The sequence below is a fragment of the Eumetopias jubatus genome, unplaced genomic scaffold, assembly GCF_037043125.1.
Source record: "Eumetopias jubatus isolate StellerSeaLion01/CBP00866 unplaced genomic scaffold, mEumJub1_p1.0 scaffold_5, whole genome shotgun sequence".
Classification (NCBI taxonomy): Eukaryota; Metazoa; Chordata; class Mammalia; order Carnivora; family Otariidae; genus Eumetopias; species Eumetopias jubatus.
In genome coordinates this window covers 66,866,702-66,887,739 of record NW_028274811.1, presented here as the reverse complement: position 1 = coordinate 66,887,739, position 21,038 = coordinate 66,866,702, and positions in this window count along the sequence as shown.

Here is a 21,038-nt window from a genome sequence, read left to right as displayed (position 1 = left end):
GTGGAAATGTAACTGTTCATACATTTTACATTATATCGTAGTGGGAAAATAATTTTATTGTTTTTCCTTATTTTTGGCATGTTTATTAAACATTTAGTTTCAAATATTCAATTTATGAACATAGAAATTCATAAAATATGAATTTAACATTTTCTGATTGATATGATGGATTTGCCTTGTGTTCTTTTTGAACATTTGTGTTTTCAGCATTTAATTTAGATGAACAGATATCTTAAAGTAAGGATGTTCTTTTTAAATGTTGCCCCAAGCAGAATATTCTTTAATATTTTTAATTTCTCCACTTTGTACTAAATTTTAGTATAAGTTGGCTTAAAGAGAGGTCAAATCTGTGTTTTCACTTTTCTCCTCATTTATAGATTTTAAACAACTATGGTGGAAAGTTTATGTTACACAAAATACTGAATATTTCCCCCCATTTTTTTACCTTAATTTTTTACCTGGCAATATTAGATCCTAAACAAGAAATATTTACTGATATTTTATATCTGTATGTGGATATAGATACATATATAACTGTTCAACTGTTAGTGGTTTTTTAAAAGTGATTTTATTATGTAATTTCTTACCTGATCTGATAATTTAAAAATTATATTCAGTTTTTACATATTTTACTAATTATCGTATATGTACTTCAGTTTTATTTTCATATATAAAAAGAAACAACTTATAAAATTCTGAGAAATATTGGTTCATCTTTTAATGTAATATTCTGTAGTAATTTAATGCATACATATTTCAAATCCAGCAGCTGCTCTACACTTTTCAATTTCAGTAATATTGGGAAACATAGAGAGTAGTGTCCCTTAAAACAACATTCAACCCCCCCCCCAAACTGGAAAAATGGAAACTTTTTTGTTGGGTAGCATACTAGTGCTTTTCTTCATTTCTTTTACGTAGGTTCACATAATCAGAAAGGAAAAATAGGCTTTCAAAGAGTTTTGAGCATGTGTCTCAATAAAAGGCTAGTTCTCTGATAAAGATAAATTCAGTGCAACTACACATATTCATTGTTCTAAAGAAGTGGGAAAAAATCTCAGGGAGGTTTCATTTCAAAGAAAAAGGCATATGGGCATCACACACGTTGCTGTCTGAGGACAGTTCTGAATTTTGATGAGAACAAGAAGCTATAATTGGAGTGATAATCTTTTACACTGTTTTTAATTGTAATCAGTGCAGATGTTTGTAGCTTTATGATAAGAAAAATGGTGCTTTAAAATTTGTATAGTTGAAGTTTTTAGGCCACAGGCTGCTCAACTTGGCTCATCCTAAAAGATATTCAGAATTTGATACTCAGATTTATTGCAAAGCAAGAAATCCACAAGTATTTATTTATTTTTTATTTTTTTAAAAAGATTTTATATATTTGACACAGAGAGAGAGACAGCGAGAGAGGGAACACAAGCAGGGGAAGTGGGAGAGGGAGAAGCAGGCCTCCCGCCGAGTAGGAAGCCCGATGCGGGGCTCAATCCCAGGACCCTGAGATCAGGACCTGAGCTGAAGGCAGTCGCTCAGCCAACTGAGCCACCCAGGCGCCCCAATCCACAAGTATTTAAAAAATCAACTGTTTATGATGAATTAAAATGTCCATGTTTTAATCTTACTAAACTTACATAGTTAATTTTCTTTTTTTGGTATCCTTTCTGCATAAAGTGAAATAAACAAAGAAGTTCCATCTATAAAACTAGAGAAAAGGAGAATTTGAATTACGATTAAAAATGTTTTTGATATAGAAAATATCAGAAAAGATCTTCATAATTTAACCTTGGCCTCTCCAAGGGTAAAATAATTGGCTCATTCTTTAGGTGACAATTGAATCCTGATGAAAACAATTCTGTGCATTTTGCATCTCTTTCTTTTAGCCTATCTTTTATCTTAGGATTTACCTGATATATGTATCTCCAGGTAAATTCAGATTTAGATTGGTACAGATGTCTGAAATTTTTAGTTTTTATTCAGATGCTTTTAATGGAATTAATTGACTTTGGCATTTATGTTATATACCCGAGGGAGAGTCTTTCTATATTTTCTGGAGGACTGATTTGTAATCTCATAAACACAAATCAAGGGGGCTCTTTCCTCCCTTTCATGTGTAGGAGTGTATTTGATGTACAGAAATCTCCTAATGAATGTCCTTGGTCAGGTGTTCTCTACCTAATGCTGCACTTAGAAGCAGATATTCTGAATAGTGATCCTTCTTGCACTTTTTCTGGGCTATATTTTTCTTTTGGGCTACACAGCTAGGCTGCAGCACTACCCCATTCTGTCTGTCTCATAAGTGAAGCAGAGGGTGGAAAACCATGCCCCACACAGAAGCATCTGCTGTATTTAGAACAATACATGTGTTCAAGACTCAACAAGGCATTTTGAATCACAGTGAGGTTTAGAAATTAGCAGATTAATTTTCCACAAGTATCCCAGGGGAAATTTCCTTTTCTTTCCTTCCTTCCTTCCTTCCTCCTTCCCTACCTTCCTTCCTTTTTTCTTTCTTCCTTCCACTTTCTTCCTTCCCTTCCTCTTTATTTCTTTCTCTTTCCTTTCTTTCTTTCTTTCTCTTTCCTTTCTTTCTTTCTTTCTCTTTCTTTCTTTCTTTCTTTCTTTCTTTCTTTCTTTCTTTCTTTCTTTCTTTTTCTTTCTTTCTTTCTTCTTTCTTTTCTTTTCTTTCTTTCTTTCTTTCTTTCTTTCTTTCTTTCTTTCTTTCTTTCTTTCTTTCTTTCTTTTTTCTTTTCTTTTCTTTCTTTCTTTCTTTCTTTCTTTCTTTCTTTCTTTCTTTCTTTCTTTCTTTCTTTCTTTCTTTCTTTCTTTCTTGTATCAGAAGCGCAGTGATATAACCTATCACAAGCATCTTATTATATTTTGTAGAAAAGTGAGTGTACATATGTTTTAGCTAAGATTCTGAGCTAGTTCATATCTAAATTAAGGACTACATACAGGTAAAGAAATTGAAGTAATATATTTCTGCTTAAAAGATTCTAAAATCGTAACTTAAGAAAGATGTCCTACCTTCATTACAATAGCAATTTAGAAATTGATTTATTACCAGAGTGTTTGTGAATTTTATAAGGGAACTTAAAATTGTTATATGACTAATAATGATAATTTTCATAATAATAGCTGTTACTTAATGCCATCTGCCATGATTCACATTTTACTTCTGCTCATCTTTAGAACAATCTTACAAAATAGGAAATATTCATATTTTACACATGAGGAAACTGAAAGAGAATTTGGTTGACTTGCCCATGATCACCAGGCTATCAAGTGACAAAATAAATTCAAATCCATGTCTGCTTCATTCCACCACACTTAGTTCCTCCATGCCATGCTGATTACTAATGTGAGTCAGAAATTGTGCCATGTTTTTCATATATATTATTTGATTGTAGAGACTGTGACATTTCCTAAATGCTTCTTAAATTGAACTGAATATGGATTTGTAAATAGCAATATATTTACAATATTCACTTAACAGAAAAAGCAGACACAGAACTCTAATAAAGTATGTCAGTTATCAAAGCACTATTTGGTCAAAATGAAGGGTAAGAATGCTAACAAACTGGATTTAATACAATATTAAAATGAACTCTAATGGATGAGTGTGGTAATTATTTTTTCACATATTCCGTATCAGTACTCCATTTTATGGATTGTGGAATGGCACCATTTTTCCTTTGTTCATAACTGCTTCCTTTTATCTCATTTGTCTGGAGAGTCTTGCACTTGACTTATTCATCTTACCACTTTAAACATAAAACACAGTAGACCTAGCATGACTTGTTAATCTCTGCCTTGCCTGGCCTCATAACTTTCTTCAAAGTCCAGTATGAGATTCACCTCCAGGGAGTTTGTGTGATTGATACCCCTTGAACAGATTCCTTTTTGTCTTGGCACTGCTTGGCATTAATTTCTACCATATCAGTTTGAAAAATAAACTTGTTATTTCATTTCATATATGTGTTTGATATTTTAAATCATATTCAAAGCCTTCACAGTGGAAGCAGTTTTCTTTTCTTACATTTCCATAATATCCATCCAATGTACTTAGTGGGATGCTCCAAAAAAGAGCTACCCTTTTTAAGAGTTAAGACCAAGCCAGATGGATGGCAGGTCATCAAGTAATTTCCCTAGTCTTAGGATAAGGAATAACACTCATTTTATTATATACGTTAAGAAGTTGTTAAATAAGATGAAGCCAAGGCTAGTTCTTTTATTTTAAAGATTTATTTATTTATTTTAGAGAGAGAGAGTAGGGGGAGGGGCAGAGGGAGAGGGAGAGGGAGAAAATCTCAAGCAGACTCCCCACTGAGTGTGGAGTCTGATGTGGGGCTTGATCCCAGGACCCTGAGATTATAATCGGAGCCGAAACCAAGAGTTGGTTGCTTAACCAACTGAGCCACCCAGGTGCCCGTGGATGAATTCTTGTAGAATATTATTTGTTAAACATTTTCTGGGATGATTGAGAGTCTAATAACCTTTCTTTGGGTACAGTTTTAGATCCATCTGAAAATTTTTACTGAATCTTAACCATAGTTTTATGAGTGAGCACATCAGAATGAAAAGTTTTGTTGAAGTTACGATACACTATAGTGATTTATTCCTCTGTCTACCAAATGTTTTTAATAGAGTATCTGGAGGTCAGAAATATGCTTTGTTCAGTTGATAGTAAAAGTCTCCTTTGTCTGGAGAGGAAGGTTCACATTGGCAAGAAGCAAACCACACTGATTATGGTTGAATACCTTTAATTTTTAAAGGGTTTTTGAAACTATATATTGGAAATAGCTGCGTACATATGTACATATTACATGGGTCAAATAAGTAGGTATGGATCATTCAGTCCACCACTCAGTAACAAACTAGTATTTTCTGGGCTAGGTCCCATTTTCATATATGATTTGTTTGGACTGTCCAGTTTCCAAGGTTTTTTAAATTAAAAAATCAGGGCATTTCAGGGGCACCTGGGTGGCTCAGTCAGTTAAGCGTCTGCCTTTGGCTCAGGTCATGATCCCAGGATCCTGGAATTGAGCCCTGTATTGGGCTCCCTGCTTGGGGGCGGGGGTGTGGGGGTGTGGTGAGGAATTCTGCTTCTCCCTCTTCTTCTGCCCCTCCTCCTGCTAGTGCTCTCTCTCTCTCTCTCTCAAATAAATAAAAATATTAAAAAAAACAGGGCATTTCACATTAAAAAAAACAACAACCGTGCTTCTCATGAAGAACTGGAGGGTTTTATAACACTGGGTCTTAGAGGGTAAACTCATCTGGGACTGAATATTAGCTCTTCTCTTTAGACGGGGCATACTTTTTTCAGTTTGCCCCAGTCCTCAGTACTTCTTAGAGGGATTTCCACCAACTCCACTTCAAGCATTCATTATCTGCCTTCCGTCTGTAAGCATTTAAGTGATTCCTGATTTAGTCTAAGCCCTGCATTTTAAACTACTAAAAGGAAAGCTGAGTCATTTATAGTGATGCATCTAAGTCCTGGGTGTTATCCACTGAGCAATTAGATGCTTCAGGAATGAGTTACTTTTAGAAATTTCAAAAGGATTTTTCAAATAGTAGAAGCATTCTGTTATAAATTCGCACATATATATGTACATAATATAAATACCCAGATTAGCTGTAACATGAATTATTATACAAAATATCTTCCATGGTACATATTTCTAAAGATTGGACAATAAAATGGGTAAAATGTGTTTTCATTAGATATGAAAGAAACAGGGTGTTCCATGTATATAAGAGAAGAAGACATAAGAATTTGAATGTAGATAGTCTGCCTGAGAGAATTGAGTTCTCAAGCATATGAGTAGAGCTCTTCCTTTCCTGTTATCTTTCTATCAGTTGGTGCTAGAATGTCTGCTGGTGTGTAAGGATCCAGCCCTCAAGAGATGTGCTGATGGGGCCATCTGACATTGGCCCATGCACTAGAGAGTTGTACTGTTTCATGTGTCCCCAAGAAGGATTAAAAGAACTGAAGGCTGTAACTGCTCCCAAGAACTGTGTATAAATCTGAATCCTTGGAATTTTCTTGCCCTTAGTGAGCAGAAATTCTGACTCTGGATCAGGGAGAGATTCTTCTCTAAATAGATCCTTTTCTTGAGAAGAAGCTAAACCAGTAGCACTGAATTCATTTAAAGGAAAAAAAAATGGTGATGTGATTTCTTTTATTATTCCAGAGAATTTCTTGGATGAAAATGAATTCTTCTCCCCAAATCACACACACAGGCACTCACCTTGGGCAATTTATTTGTATTGTCTATCAAATTTACCCCAGGCAAACTGAGAAAATATAGAAAGCCAGTTTCAGCATGGTAGCAATAGCTGATAAGCCCACCTGCCACCATATACAGGAGCTTTTATCAAGATATAATAGAATGTTAGAGAACTAATTATAGGATCATTTTTCAAACATGACACTTTCTAGAAGTTGAGGTTAATTTATTCCCTTAATATGTATTTTTTTTTTAGTGCAAACTTGATGAAAGGAACCGGTTGATGTGCTGAAGACAGAACAAAAATACAAGATCAAAGCCCTGCCCACCAGTGGCTTACTATCCAATTAGAGAAAAGTCAAAAAGCAAAATTGTGTATGATCAACACCATGGAAGTGGACAGTGAACATTATGGTTCTAAGAAGAGCTACACAGAGCTTATTATAGGAGAGGTGAAACTTTGGAGAACAGGGAAGATGGAGTTTGGAAAAGGCTGGAGGTCAGAAATATGCTTTGTTCAGTTGATAGTAAAAGTCTCCTTTGTCTGGAGAGGAAGGTTCACATTGGCAAGAAGCAAATAAGGTAGGCAGGAGGGAGTTTCATGGCTAAAAACTCATGCAGGGCTAAGCAGCTCGGTTTGGAATTCACGATCTATCACTTACTCAGTGTGTACACTTGGCAGATGACCTCACCTCTTAAGCCTCAATAAAACATCTATAAATGTTATGATTAGAATAGGACTGATCTTATAGAGACATTTGAGAGATTATGTGAATCCATTTTTGCAAAGCGCTTAGCACTGTTCCTGGCACATGAATGCCACTCCATAAATGTTAGTTACCCTTAGTAAAGGTGAGAGAGAACCCAATATTAGATGGATTTGAATGCCAAAATGAGAGGTCTAAACTTGACCCTGTAAGTAAAGTGAAAGCTATTTGTGTTTTTATTTGTTTTTTAATGGATTTGAGCTCTGATACAGATGATGTTTTTAATAAGATTGATGTGGCAGTATTTGCTATAGATGATGAGTTAGAGAAAGGAGACAGGAGGTAAAGAAGGCATGTGGCAAGCATAATAAGGATGTGAACATTGAAGGTCTAGATGGGGGAATTTTAAAGGGAAAAATCACTGGGAAGTTTATATTAATTAGCTATAGGACTCCGAGTTAACCATTTGGGGATGTGGGCTTCTTAGTGTATCTGACAAAAGTTATGGTTCATCCTCTCACAAATATACAAATACAGTTGCATAAAAAAATCTCCATGTGATTTCAGGTGGGCATGGCCCTCCCTTGGATTCTGGATGCAGAGGATGAACGAAAAGGAAGAGAAGGCACTATCATGAAGAAATGCAATAATAAAAACAGCGTAATGATAAAGTAAACATAATAGATCATAATGCATATTTTACATATTTTTAAATATATTTTTATATATTTTATATTACTTTGCACTTTCTTGTTTGTAGACTATTTTGCAATTTTAGTTTTCTCCATAGAACATTGACATATTTTTGTGTCTCAATTAGTAATAATCTTATTTCCTTTTATCCTTAATTTTTTTCTCCTGAAAAATCTTATTTCATTTAAGTGATCCATCAGATGCTACTTTTATGCTTAAATGGTGAAGTACAGGATATCCTACTGCCAGATTATGTTTTTCTTACCTCTGTCTTCTGTCTTTTCTATTTAAATTTCAAAATCAGGTAGCTGACATGGCCCAAAATTATTTTTGTAGTTTGCAAATTAAGAAGAAATCTGTATTGGAATCTTCCCTTCTCCATTTCTAACACCAATTAAACCTGAAGACTGAGAAGAAGAGTATGAGGGGTGTCCTATATCAGTCTTACCCTCACTTACTACTGATTACCCTTCTGCCAATTTATTCTATGCCCCCTATTACAATTAAACTAGCTAAATCATAGCCACTGCACCCCTAATTTCACTTTCCCACATTCTTCTGTGAAAAGAGACAAGAAAGTATAAGCAGAGGGTATGTGTTTTCTTTGGATGAGCTGTCTAATTCCCAATAGTCACTCCAAATGCCTATCTAGGTCTTTCGTTATTTCTTTTATGTTCAGAACAAGCTCGTCCATACATAATTTTGTGACATACTGAGAATAAATTGTGTCTTAATTACAAGCATTCACATATCACACAGAATGTGAACACAAATTTTTGGTAATAACATATCCATTTTATTTCTGTTGCATTGATTCTTTAGGAAATCTCAAATAACATTTTATGAATAGTTACCGAGCTTTCGTCATCAATCCTGAGAATCAACTATCTTATGCTGCCATTTAGGCTACATTTAACACAAGACTGGTTCTGCTGTTTTGAAAACTAGTTGATCAAATTCTACCAAGTAGGATACTTCAAATGACCAACTGATTTATTAGTTGGGTCAAAATTTTTATATTTTCATGGCTGTTAATTACATGAACATTTCTTTACAGGAGAACAAATGTAGTTCTCCCCCAAATAAATGGACATTGGCCTTGAAAAAGGGAGTGCAGACTCTGAGATCTTCAGTAAATCTACTCCAATCACTAAAAAAGGGTGGATGAGCTGAGCCTGTTGAGGAATTAATTTTATTTTATTATTATTATTTTTAAAGATTTTATTTATTTAATTGAGAGAGAGCATGAGTAGGGGAGAGGCCAGAGGGAGAGGCAGAAGCAGGCTCCCCACTGAGCAGGGAGCCCGAGGCGGGCCTCAATCCCTGGACCCTGAGACCATGACCTGAGCTGAAGGCAGATGTTTAACTGACTGAGTCACCCAGGTGCCCCTTGAGGAATTAATTTTAGATAATGCTAAAATGTGTTATTATAGAATTAGTCTACAATTTTTTTTGAATAATGGTTGATATTTTATGTATTTATGTAGGTCTAAAGATAATAACAAGCTAAGAAAAATTGAGTTGAAGTTAGACCAAGACTAATTAAAAAACAAAACAAAACAAAAAACAAATTTTCCTAGTCTCAGCAACCTAAGAGAAACAAAACCTGTAGGCATGGTCTACTTGCCAAAGTGGAAGGCTCACTGAACTAGAAGTCTGAGGATTATGTTCTGTGTTGATTATCTTCTCTGTCACTTAACACTTCTGAGGCCATTTCCTGTTGTGTAAAATGGGAATTAAAATACCTTCCATAGCTCTTTTGCAAGGTAATTGTGAGGATCAAATGAAATAAAAAGTGAGAACACTTGAATAAAGAATAATTAATCTTAGGTGACACAAAGTTATGTAAAGAGGGAATTCTTCTATTCCAAATATTAACTTGTTTTTCTGCAATGGTCATTTTTTCCCTTTGATTTTTATTTATGGTCTCTGACCTCCCTCCCCCTGTTAAAACTTTGGAACTATTTTTCATAATTGTATAAAATTAGTAAGAGAATCTGTATCAGTTAGCAAGTTGCCTTCATCATTACATGTGAAATTCCAAAGAAAATTATTTAGGCCTGAGGACCCCGCTATCTTATAGGCGATGTTGGTGTGGAAGCATGTAAATAGAACTCCATGTAGTGTACTTACCATTTTCTTCTACCTGAGCACGTAAGTCTGCAGGAAAGGAAGTACAGATGTCCACTTTTGCTTCCTTTCTCATGCTAACAAAGAGAACTGTGTCTGTCCACTTCAGAAAAGGCAAAGGAGGAAACCCTTTTTAATGAGCTACCTTTAACCTCAGGCAACCTCCTGCACTACACTAAAATCTTAGCGGCATCACTAGAGCAGTCACAGGTGAGCCCTGTACATCCTTTGCTGTCCAAGCCTGGGCAGATAACTTGGTTTGAGCCTCCAGGAGCTGGAGAGCTGCACAGTTGGCAGGAGCGTATGACCCTGGGTTCCTCCAGCACTAGAAACAAAGTGTGGTGTGTGTGGGGGGGAGGACAGGTTGGGGGGCACCACTTGGTATCCTTTCTAAGTGATTCTTAGGTTACTCTGATTTTGTTGTAGTCATCACGTGAGTTAATTACAATGCTAATTAGCCCAGTTTATGGGGACTGCCAAGCATTTGTACACGAGGGTTCTTTGTTTGGTCTGCTACATCATAAGCTTAGTCATCTGCTTACCAGCACGGAGGGATAGCATGTATAATTGAACGTGGAAGAACACACCTTCATCTGTTTTAACGAAGAAAACTATTGAAAACCAACAGACTAATTAAGGGTAATGATGAACAATTTTGATCAGCAATTATTTTTTAATATCGAAGTTTGCTACTAGAAAGAGTAGAGTGGGGGAAGCTCGCCTTCCAGCTTTCTACCTAGAAAGGTAAAAAGAGAGAGAGAGAGAGATCCTGCTTCATTTCCTTTCCTTCTCCTAGAAACTGTTTTAACATATATTTGAATTGATGCTTTTATTTCAAAAGAAAAAAATAATTATAGAGCTTGTTGGGATCATTTTCTGAAGAGAGGACATTATGCGTGCATGAATTCCGTCGGTGATCTGAAGGGGAGCCGGCTGCTTGGACCATTACCCATCATTGTTGAACAGCATAGTAATTAATTAGGCAAATACATCTAGATCTGGTGAATTCACATGCACAATAACTGGGCAGCAGCAACATGCATACTCTTGTAATGTGATAAAATAGCAATAGTTTTATGTGCCCGTGTGCTATGTCAGATGCCATTATTTCCCTCTTGGCTTTATCCATTCCAGATTATTTTGTCCATCTTTATGTTCTTGCTTGAAAAGGGGTTGTTTATTATAGAGTAAATAAGACGTCAGATGAGCAAGTTTGACTTGTATTTGTCTATTTTTAAAGGAATGAATTTGATTCACTATCCCACTGATTTTAAAAATAATTTGTTATTTGTACTAACATGGGTTAAATTGGCATAAGTCTTTTATATTCCAAGAGGCTTCTCAAATAACTACCAAAACCTTCTGATAGCTGTATAATAGTAAAGCAAAAGTTTAATGTTTCATTTAAAAGTGATCTATGGAGGTAGAAAATAAGGCACAGCATTTGCCCTAGATAAAGTGATGAAGGTTATTTGATCACCACCTTCTTAAAATAGTTCTCTATAAAAGTATAGGCAATCAAAAAATCTAACACTTTATTTGAACATTACAAAAAACACTTGATAAATGTTTAGAGGAAAAAAGTATTTATTTGTGTTATTGTTTTTAATGTAAATCATCTCTGATGGTTTAATCTAAATGTAACAAGAAAGCTTAGGTCTTGATTTAAAAAGAACTCAATTCTCTAGCATCTTCACTTCTTAAGAGGTTAAATGACATTTTTTTTTTGTTCTGATCACATTTTAATCCAGATAACAGAGGACTCGCACTTCTAATTCAGACTTTCTGGTAAGGCTCAGCTTGTCACAATGTATAGCTTTCTTTCCTTTGATAAGGTCAGTTTGCCAAAAAGAACAAAGTGCATATAAGTAATACATTACTCAACCACTTGTATACATACATCTATTTTTCTTACCAGGTCTCACTATTCAGAAAGGTACAGACATGGCACCATGATAAAAAGGGTCATTTAAAAGACTTCGCAGAGGCTCTGTACTGTGAAGGATTGAATTTTCACTTGAATGCCTACATTTTCACATCTTTTTCTTTGCAGAAATATTCCTTTTGAATGGCAGACTGCAATTGGGTAGGTTTTTTTTTTTTAAGTCACTGACCAGGAATATATAAAATATTAGAAGGCATTTGTCCCAGTGGAAGAACACAGTTCACTGAAAAGTACTAGGTGGTTATTAAGAAGGTTATACAACTTTGCCTCTTTAGATTGGAGGCTCCCTTTGACAAGAGCCTCAAGTTCAGTCAAGGTGGAACAGCAAGGTATGCCACTTCTAAATGATAGACAATTTAAATAACTTGTGAGGTCATTAGCCCCAAAGCCATCTACCTGGTAATTTTTCATAATCATATCCAATGTATATTTTGAGGAACATACAATGCTGATTCCCATTTATTTCATCTTTCTATCTACTTTGATATTTGATCAGAATATTATGAAAAATAGTCTCATCACTAATTTTTAAAGCCTTTAATTTTTCTTAATGGTTTTAAATATCCAAACTTCACTTACAAAGAAAGGAGGCAGAGAGACAGAATTCTATTCAATAAGTACACTAAGATATTTTAATTCTGATCATTGGATTCTCAGTGAAGTTCATGTTTTTCAGTTTGGTTGAATGCAACAAATCTTTCTTGATCTACTGTCAGTAAGGTATTGCACTAAGATCATGGGGAGATATAAAATTGAATAAGGCATCTTCTCTAGCCTTAGGAATTCTACAACATAGCAAAAAAGTAAAGTGCACAGCCATAGTAAAAGGTAGACTATGATGAATAAGAACAGAAAGCCAAAAAATTCCATGAGAACAAATCAATGAGATTTCTTCCAGCTGAATTAGAAAGACTTCACAGAGGAGAAACCACTTCAACATAGTCTTGAAAGATGCATTCAACTGGGGTTATGGTATAAGAGGGACAGGAATGATTTGACAGAATTGATACATCCCAGATAGGAAAATGGCAAGAAAAAAGGCATCAAGGTGGGCAAATGCAGACCATTTTTGTGTGACATGGAGTACCTGGACTGGATAAAACGTAAACTGCTTGAGGAGGATTGATGGAAGTCAAGAGGGAACAACTGTTTATGCTCAATGACTTTGCTAAGGAGTTTGGAGTTTGGCTGTGATTCTATAGGCAATAGGGAGTCTTTGAGCAGGAGAGTGGTCTATCAGAACTATGATTTGTATTGCTCATAAAATATTGCTTCTTTCTTCTCATGTATAATTTATTTGTTTTTGCCTATACTACTAAGGATTTTTCTTGAACTTTAATTATCTTTTTTCCCCTCTCCTGTTGGAACTAAATCAGAGGGATGTAGAAGTGACAGACAATCTACAACACACACAAGTATTCATGTCCATTTGGGAACCAAACAAAATTGTTAAGAAACTCCGTGGTAACAATAATGATTTTGTGACTCCAGGTTTAGTGGAAATTGCATATTGTTATTTTATAAAAATACTCAGAATTACTTCTGAGTTATATGGAATCAGACACAATTTTAAATTCCTTTGAAAGCAGAACAAGGACATCTTGTTCATTTTGTATAACAATACTGGATGAAAAAATATTTCTCAGACTTTTAAAAAAATGAACTTTCTAGCCTACCTGAAGTGTGGACAATTTGACTTCTAAATGTTGACTTTTGGAAAAGTTATAAGGAGTAAAATACATTGATTAGTCTGTATACAACATCATCATATTATTCAAATGCAGGGCTCAATAAGTGGTACCTACTGCCATTCAATTCTCTCCCAACATTTTTTGTAGTTAACTGAAAAGGTACCTACATTTTGCAGATTCAGGCTCTGATTAGCAAAGGCAAATATAAATGATTCATTTCCATATTTTGTATTGGTGTCATTTTTTTTATCCAATCAATTGCTAAATATTTAGCCATTATGACAGCTGAAGCAAACAATTAGACACTGAAATAATTGAATTAGTGGCCCCACATCATACTCAATATTTGGAGTGGGTAGACACGATGGAAAAGTAGGAAGGCAAAGATGGCAAAGCAATCTGATGAAAAAAGATTGCTATTCTTTCATTTATATATATACAAATATAAATATTTGTATATATAAGATTTAAAATATGGCATTGGCCTTTTGCAATTTCAAAACTAGAAACGATTTTTTAAAAATCTGAGAATAATGGCATTAATTTAGATATTCTGTCTTGGCTTGAGATGTTGACCTTGGTGTGTAAAATCTAATTTCTCTTTGTACTGGAAATTGCTACACTTAAAATTACAGTCTAGAAAGGGAAAAGAATTGTGATTCCTGTGAAGTTAATATAACGGACACTGCAACCAGCAAAAAGGCTGGATAGCTCATATTTTCTAGTTTCATGAACTATGCTGGTCTCAATTTAACATTCTTAAATTCAGACACCCATGTTCAGTTCTAAACTTATTTTTCTTCAAAGAAATATAGTTCAACTAGGAATTTCTATCTCCACTTAGATCTCTAGATAAACATTTGATGAGAATGGCAATACCTAGTCGATAGTCATTGCTCTAAAGAATGCCATGATTTTTTTCTATTCCTTGCTACCCTAAGTTCCTGGAATCTTTTATTCTTCTACCCCAGAAGAGCTATTTCATCCACATCATATTGTTTTGCTAGATATATTTTCAGCGCATCTTATTCCTGCCATGCACAGTCTTTTCAGGAGTGGTAGATATCTTGCTCCAAATTATTTTTGTAAGATTCTCACTTCCCACCCCTTCCTGGCTTAGGGTATATTTTCCCTCTGCCCCCTAGACAATCACAGAATCACCAATAATAGGCTGCTTACATAAGACAATTCAGAGACCTCTCTGATCTCTGAAACTATTTGATTAGATATAGATTTCCCTGGCAGAAGTTTGTATGTGACCTCCAAGTTCAGGAATATGTCTTCCTGTCCTTCCAAACTACTTCCAAAACATGATCTGGCACATGCAAATGTTATAAATAAGTCAACAAGTATTTGTTGGATAGCTATAATGAGCAACATACTATGTTTGACAATGTGTGAAATACAAATCGGAACCTTACAGGTGTAATATAGGGGTAAGAGGCAAAACATTTGTAGTCACATGACCTTAGTTTGAGATCCAGTTAACACTTGGTAGCTCTAACATGGAGCAAAACACTTAACCACTCTACACCCCATTTCCTTCTTCTAGAAAATAAAGACAATAATATTCTCTATAACACAAGATTCTTGAGAGAGTTAAAGAAGATAATGTATGCAAAAAGTTTCTTTATAAATAGTAAACTATTAAACAAATATGAGAAATTGTAGTAGGGAGGGAGGGATGGCCTGAATTTGGGGATGAGCTGGCTGGGGGCGAGGATTTGTCTTGGGGAAGCTCCAGTCCCTATATAATAAGGAAGACAAGAAAAATATCAGTTTCCTCTAAAGGTAGCAGGAAGTTCCCACGACTTCCTGGTTTAGTTGCAAGGAATAAGAGAAGGAGCTTGTGAAAGATGTCAGCTCCTAGTAAAAGTTACAAGTCTTAGGCTTGGGAACTAGCAAAGCAGATTCTGAGTACTGTTACCAAAAACAGAAGTAGTGTTAGTCCAGCTTCATTTTAATAGCTTCGCTCTATGGCTCCACGTAAGGATAGTAGAGGAGAGCATACTACTGTGCTGGAACTTGAAAACATAGGCTGACTAAAGATGCAAAAGCAGTACTGAAAAAAAAAAAAAAAAAGAAGTAACTGGAAGTAAAGAGAAGGAACCTAGGGAAGAATTCCAGCAGTTACTCCAGTGAGGCCTCAGAACCCTAAGTCTTGTTTTATTATTGCTGTTCTGACTCCTATTCCTTGATTTAACCCTTTAGCTGTGAAGCCTGGAAAGTACCTGATCCTTAAACATTTAAGAACTCTAAGTTGCGATAGAACTTCCTTTATGGGATTTTAACATGATTGAAAGAGCATGCTAGTATATTGTCCCCACTTTCCAGATTTTTTTAAAAAAGATTTTATTTATTTATTTGACAGAGAGAGACACAGTGAGAGAGGGAATACAAGCAGGCGGAGTGGGAGAGGGAGAAGCAGCCTTCCCCCTGAGCAGGGAGCCTGATGTGGGCCTTGATCTCAGGACCCTGGGATCATGACCTGAGCCGAAGGCAGACACTTAATGACTAAGCCACCCAGGTGCCCCTCCAGAATTTTGATTAGATTAAATTTTGGTAGGATAATTTGTGTTCTATTCTGATATATATACTTCCCCTCCGCACACCTTAAGAAAATAGCCAAGTCATTGTCTTTCTGTGACCCAGGAGTTGTTAAATAACCAGAAATCTAAAGATAATCCTCACCCAATACTTTGGCTTGGAAAAGCCCAGCCTCTTTTAAATAATGGCGCTCTACATGCCAATGGGGCGAAGACCCTCAAGGATTAAGAGAGTCCAAAATGAGCCAATGGGAGAAGTAAGAGAGGTTTGGAGAGTTTTTTTGGGAGATAGTGTAAGGAAGGAGATGGAGTCTTGCTTGTTCTGCAGGTGACAGCATCAGAGCTTTGGCCCCATGCAATATCACAAAGAGGGGGCAAGACTTCAGATAGAAGCAGTTATGGCAATACATGGAAAGAATGGAGACTAGGCCCCGAGTCTCTAATTTAGAGCACTTAAGCCACCAGTCTTCAAGGGATCTTGCTCAAGCATTGAGCCTTTCAAGGGGCCAATGTGAACCTGAAGACCAGAGGGTGCTTCATCAAAGAGTCTGGAGTAAGTAGAGCTCTGGAATTCTTATATGACTTAAGGTATAGGAGCTTCCCAAATTATCACTAATATTGTCTTCTCCTCCATCTAATTAGGAAGGGACTTGAAGCACTTTTATCTGCTTTAGAAAAGTAAAAAGTGACAATTCTTAAACTCCACGAATTATAGAAGAGCATTCATGCCTTCTGTGTCATTGAAGGGTTTCAATATTTTTTTTAAGAATGTACATGGTAACAGTGACTGTATAGTAGATTCTGATTTATATTTTTAAATGTCTCAATAAGATAGGTATTAGAATAACAATGTTACAGATGAGGAGAATGAAACTGAGAGGTATCATTTATCTTGCTCCAGTTTTCATAACTCATAAATGATAAAATCATGATATAAACTCAGATCTTAAGCTGCAAAGTCAAGTTCCTGCCATTAACTATGCTGCTTTCCTAAAGTATTGTTTTCAGAGAATGTTATGGCTGATGTTAGGATTGGGTCAGAGGAGAAGCCCATCATTCATTCATTCATTCATTCATTCATTCATTCACCTAATACTTATCAAGGGTCTCCGATGAGCCAAGCACTATTCTGGGGGCTGAGGAAACAGCAGCCAACAAAACTGACCCTCATGGACCTCACATTTTGGTGGTGGGGGTTGAGAGGAGACATTAAAAAAGACAAATACATAATATGTTAGATGGCAATAAGTGATAGGAAGAAAAAGCAGTGGAAGTGGGATAGAGGGTGATAGGGTGCTGTTTTACAAGTGACGATCAGGGAAGACATCTTTGATCAAATGACATTTAAGCAAAAATGTGAAATCATTGATGGAGTGAACCATGAAGATCAAGAGGGAGAAGCTTTCTGGGCAAAGGAAGTAGCAAGTACAGTGGCCCTGACAACACAGGGGTGTTTGGTGTTGAGGAACAGGAAGGATCCAGAGTGACTACAGGGGAGGCAGAGAAACATAGGAGAGGGGGATGATTAGGTGGAATTGGGTGGCAGGCCGTATCAGATGGGGACTCACAGGTTATACAGATCAACATAGATAAACATAAGGATAGACATACAGATAAACTCAGAAACCATCTCCTCTGACTTGACTGGTAGGTTCCAGATCTTGGTAAAAGTAGTTTCTAATGCTCTTAACCAATCTTGGGTTCCTATGAACTTGGTACAAAGGTCTGGATGCATTCTCTGCTTACTTTGTAGGCATTGCCTGTGAGTCATATGTTCTATTCAAGAGTCCCTTACAATGATTATTTTGGTCACCTTATGAGATCAGATTAATAACCCCTCCAATCCAGTGTTCCCTCTTTGGGAGGGGCATATCTTGCAGGAGCACACTTTTCATTCATGATAACTAAGCACAAATGTTCCAGGATAAATATCAGACACGGTAAAAATGTGACTTTAAATAAAGTAAAACCAGCAACACATAGCTTTGCATTTCCATTTAAAAGGTGAAAATCTTGTGATTTCCAAAAATAAATCTTACTTTGTTACTTGTTTTCTGCCAAGCAATTATCCTTCAGTTTTGTCTCTGCCTCAATCTACTATATTTTATGAGGACAGAGTAGATTTTCCAATAGGGTGAAAAGGATTTAAATAATATTCCATTCTGATAGTTTGGTCACATAATATTAATTAGGAAGATTACAAATAGAAAAATTAATTTCAATTCTACACGACCTGCTGTGTATGTCAGCTTCCAGTTCATCCAACTTGCATCCCTCACTTCTCCAACAGGTCAGGTACTCCATGTGGGGATGCTCTCTGAATAGAAATTAAATGACCTATTCTCCCACCAGTGCCTAAGGAATTGCAGGGGTAACTTTCATTAACCTTGATGGACCTCACATGCAAAAAGCCCTTGAATTTCAATGGGAGACTCCAAAGAGTTTCTTCTACTTTCTTTAATATTATTCATTTAATCAAAGAATTACAATAAAGTGATTATCATCAAAGATTTATGCAAAAGTATTTTAAAACTTTGAATGGGACCAACAAATGATTCACAAAAAGCTGCAAAGATGATTGCTACAAGACACCTTCAAAAATACTTCTTGGTAAACAAAACACTGAAACTGCTTCTCCCAGTTGAGAAGTGTTAAGGTAAATTTCTTAAGAGAAATGAATCATCTGTGCCAACATTTGTCACTTGCCTCTGATCTGACTATAGCTCCAAAACTGAGTTTTCTAGCCTATCATTACTGTGTGTCTGAAAGCACCCATGGTGCTCTGCACTTTGCATCATTATTGGCGTTTACAGGGAAAGTGCTGCAGTGGACCTCTTAGAAGTCTCACTACTATGTCCATTTCAGTATAGATAAGGCAAATATTAAATACATTAAGAGGAAAGACAGAGCCTTTTGCTCTCCCACTTACTCACCCACGCAGTCACTCATCAAGCACAAGAGCTCATTGACCTATTGATAGGAAGGGCCACTGAGGATTGCAGAATTTTGCAAATTAGTTTATGTCCCCTGTGAGCTATACAGTAATTTATACTTAATAGGAATTATAAAGAGGTGTTCCACCAAAATGTGTCAGAGAGGCAACGGGTTAATAAGAAATGTGAACTTAAATTCCATAGAGAGGAGGTTGAAAGCCCCACTCCAAAAATAATGGATCCATGAGGGAATGCAGGGCATGCGTGAGGGAATTCTGGAAAGGAGTGAGCAAAGAAAAAGAAGCCTCTGAAATGGTCAAAGGCAGTGTTGAACCATTGCCAAGCAGGTGACTTTTGTAGGGAGCAGGCAATTTGATTTAAAAAACAACAACAAATCAGTCAATTTAACTGCTGATGGGTTTGGCCTCTCTGGTGGCGGGGAGAATAGTGAGACAAATTGTTAGATGTCAGAGTAGACAAAAATATTCAGGTAACTGACACCATTTCTTCATTTTCTGACAGACTGTTGTAGTTTATAAATGCAGCATCAGTATGTGAATGTGTGTGGCTGTGGGTGTGCACGCATTTGCTTGTGTGAGTAAGGTGGGAGAGGAGGCAGGGAGGCAAAAAGATGTCCTTACCATGAGGCAATTCTGTGATAATGACATATGGGACTTCAATTTTCCTGACGTTCATAGTCCTAACCTCACATTAGTGATCTTTGCTTAGAAAACAAAAGTTAGATATCCAAAAATGTTACATTGTTTTAGATCATAATGTTTTAGTTTTGAATATGGCATTTCTGTGTGTGTTATGTCATTGGTAGTTGGCAAGATTATCTTTTACACACCCACATCACCGACACTGCACACGTCCACACCCTCCACAGCACCCCCCCACACACACAGAGCTGCATATATACATGGAAGATTATTGAGCCTCTGCCATCATATTGTATTTTGGCAGTGAAAAATACTTTGAGAACAAGAGTTCTCAAAAAACATGGGGAAAATTCTCCTAAAATTCTTTTTTTCCTTCTCCCTCTCTCTCTCTCTCTCTCTCTTTCCTTCTCTCTCTTCTCCCTCTCATTTCTTTATAATCCTAAAGCTGACTGGTTAATCCAGTGAGAAACAAAGAAGACTTGGCTGCTGAATCATTTGTTCTTCTAGGGCCTTTAAAAAACCAATGGGAGATCTTAGCAATTGCTTCAAATTATAGCCATTTTTAAATAAATTGATATCAATAATGATTTTCTTATACCAACAGATATAACCATTGATAACTAATAAAGGTTTGTTAAGCCAATGCTGATTTATTCAAAATAAGACATAATTCAAAGTCACTGGTAGTCCTTAACTGATTAGATGTTAGGCATTCTTTACAAAATGCTGAATAATTTAGAAGAATTTAACCCCAAGTCACTTAATTAATGTTGTTGAATTCTGGTTTGCTGCTTGTTGAATTAATAAGAGTTTGCCTCAGTCAGTCCTAGCCTCACCTTTGGGTTTGGAAGGATGCTAGATATGCCCCTCGAATGGGTGACAGGCTGTTGTAGATTCTCTTTTTCTGTCACCCATCTTCTCCCACTAGTCAATTCCCTTTCTTTTACGGAGAAGAGAAACTAACATTTAACTGCGCAGAGGTTCCGCTTCTTGCTGGAGAAACTGCATGGCATGGTGGTTAAAAACATAGACATTGGAGCCAAACTGTCAGGGACTGAAATCACAGAGCAACCACTTCCTAGCTGGAAGACCAGAGGCAAGTTACTTAATTGGTCAGTGCCTCAGTTTATTCATCTGTAAACTGGGGATGATAAAAAGCCCATGATTCATAGGGGATGATAATAAAGCCCATGATTCACCAAGCCCATGAAGGTGAAATGGGTTACTGTTTATAAGGTGATCGGTGGGGTGCCTGGCACATAGAAAAAAAACTCCATGTTAGTATTTATTTAAAAGATTTTATTTATTTGAGAGAGAGAGAGTGTGAGAGAGAGACAGAGAGAGAGAGCAAGGGGGGGAGGGGCAAAGGGAGAAGATCATGGGGCTCCATCCAGAGACTCCAGGATCATGACCTGAGTCAAAGGCAAATGCTTAACCTACTGAGCCACCCAGTTGCCCCCCCGTGTTAGTATTTATAATACATGTTCTCAGCAAACATGATGTGACA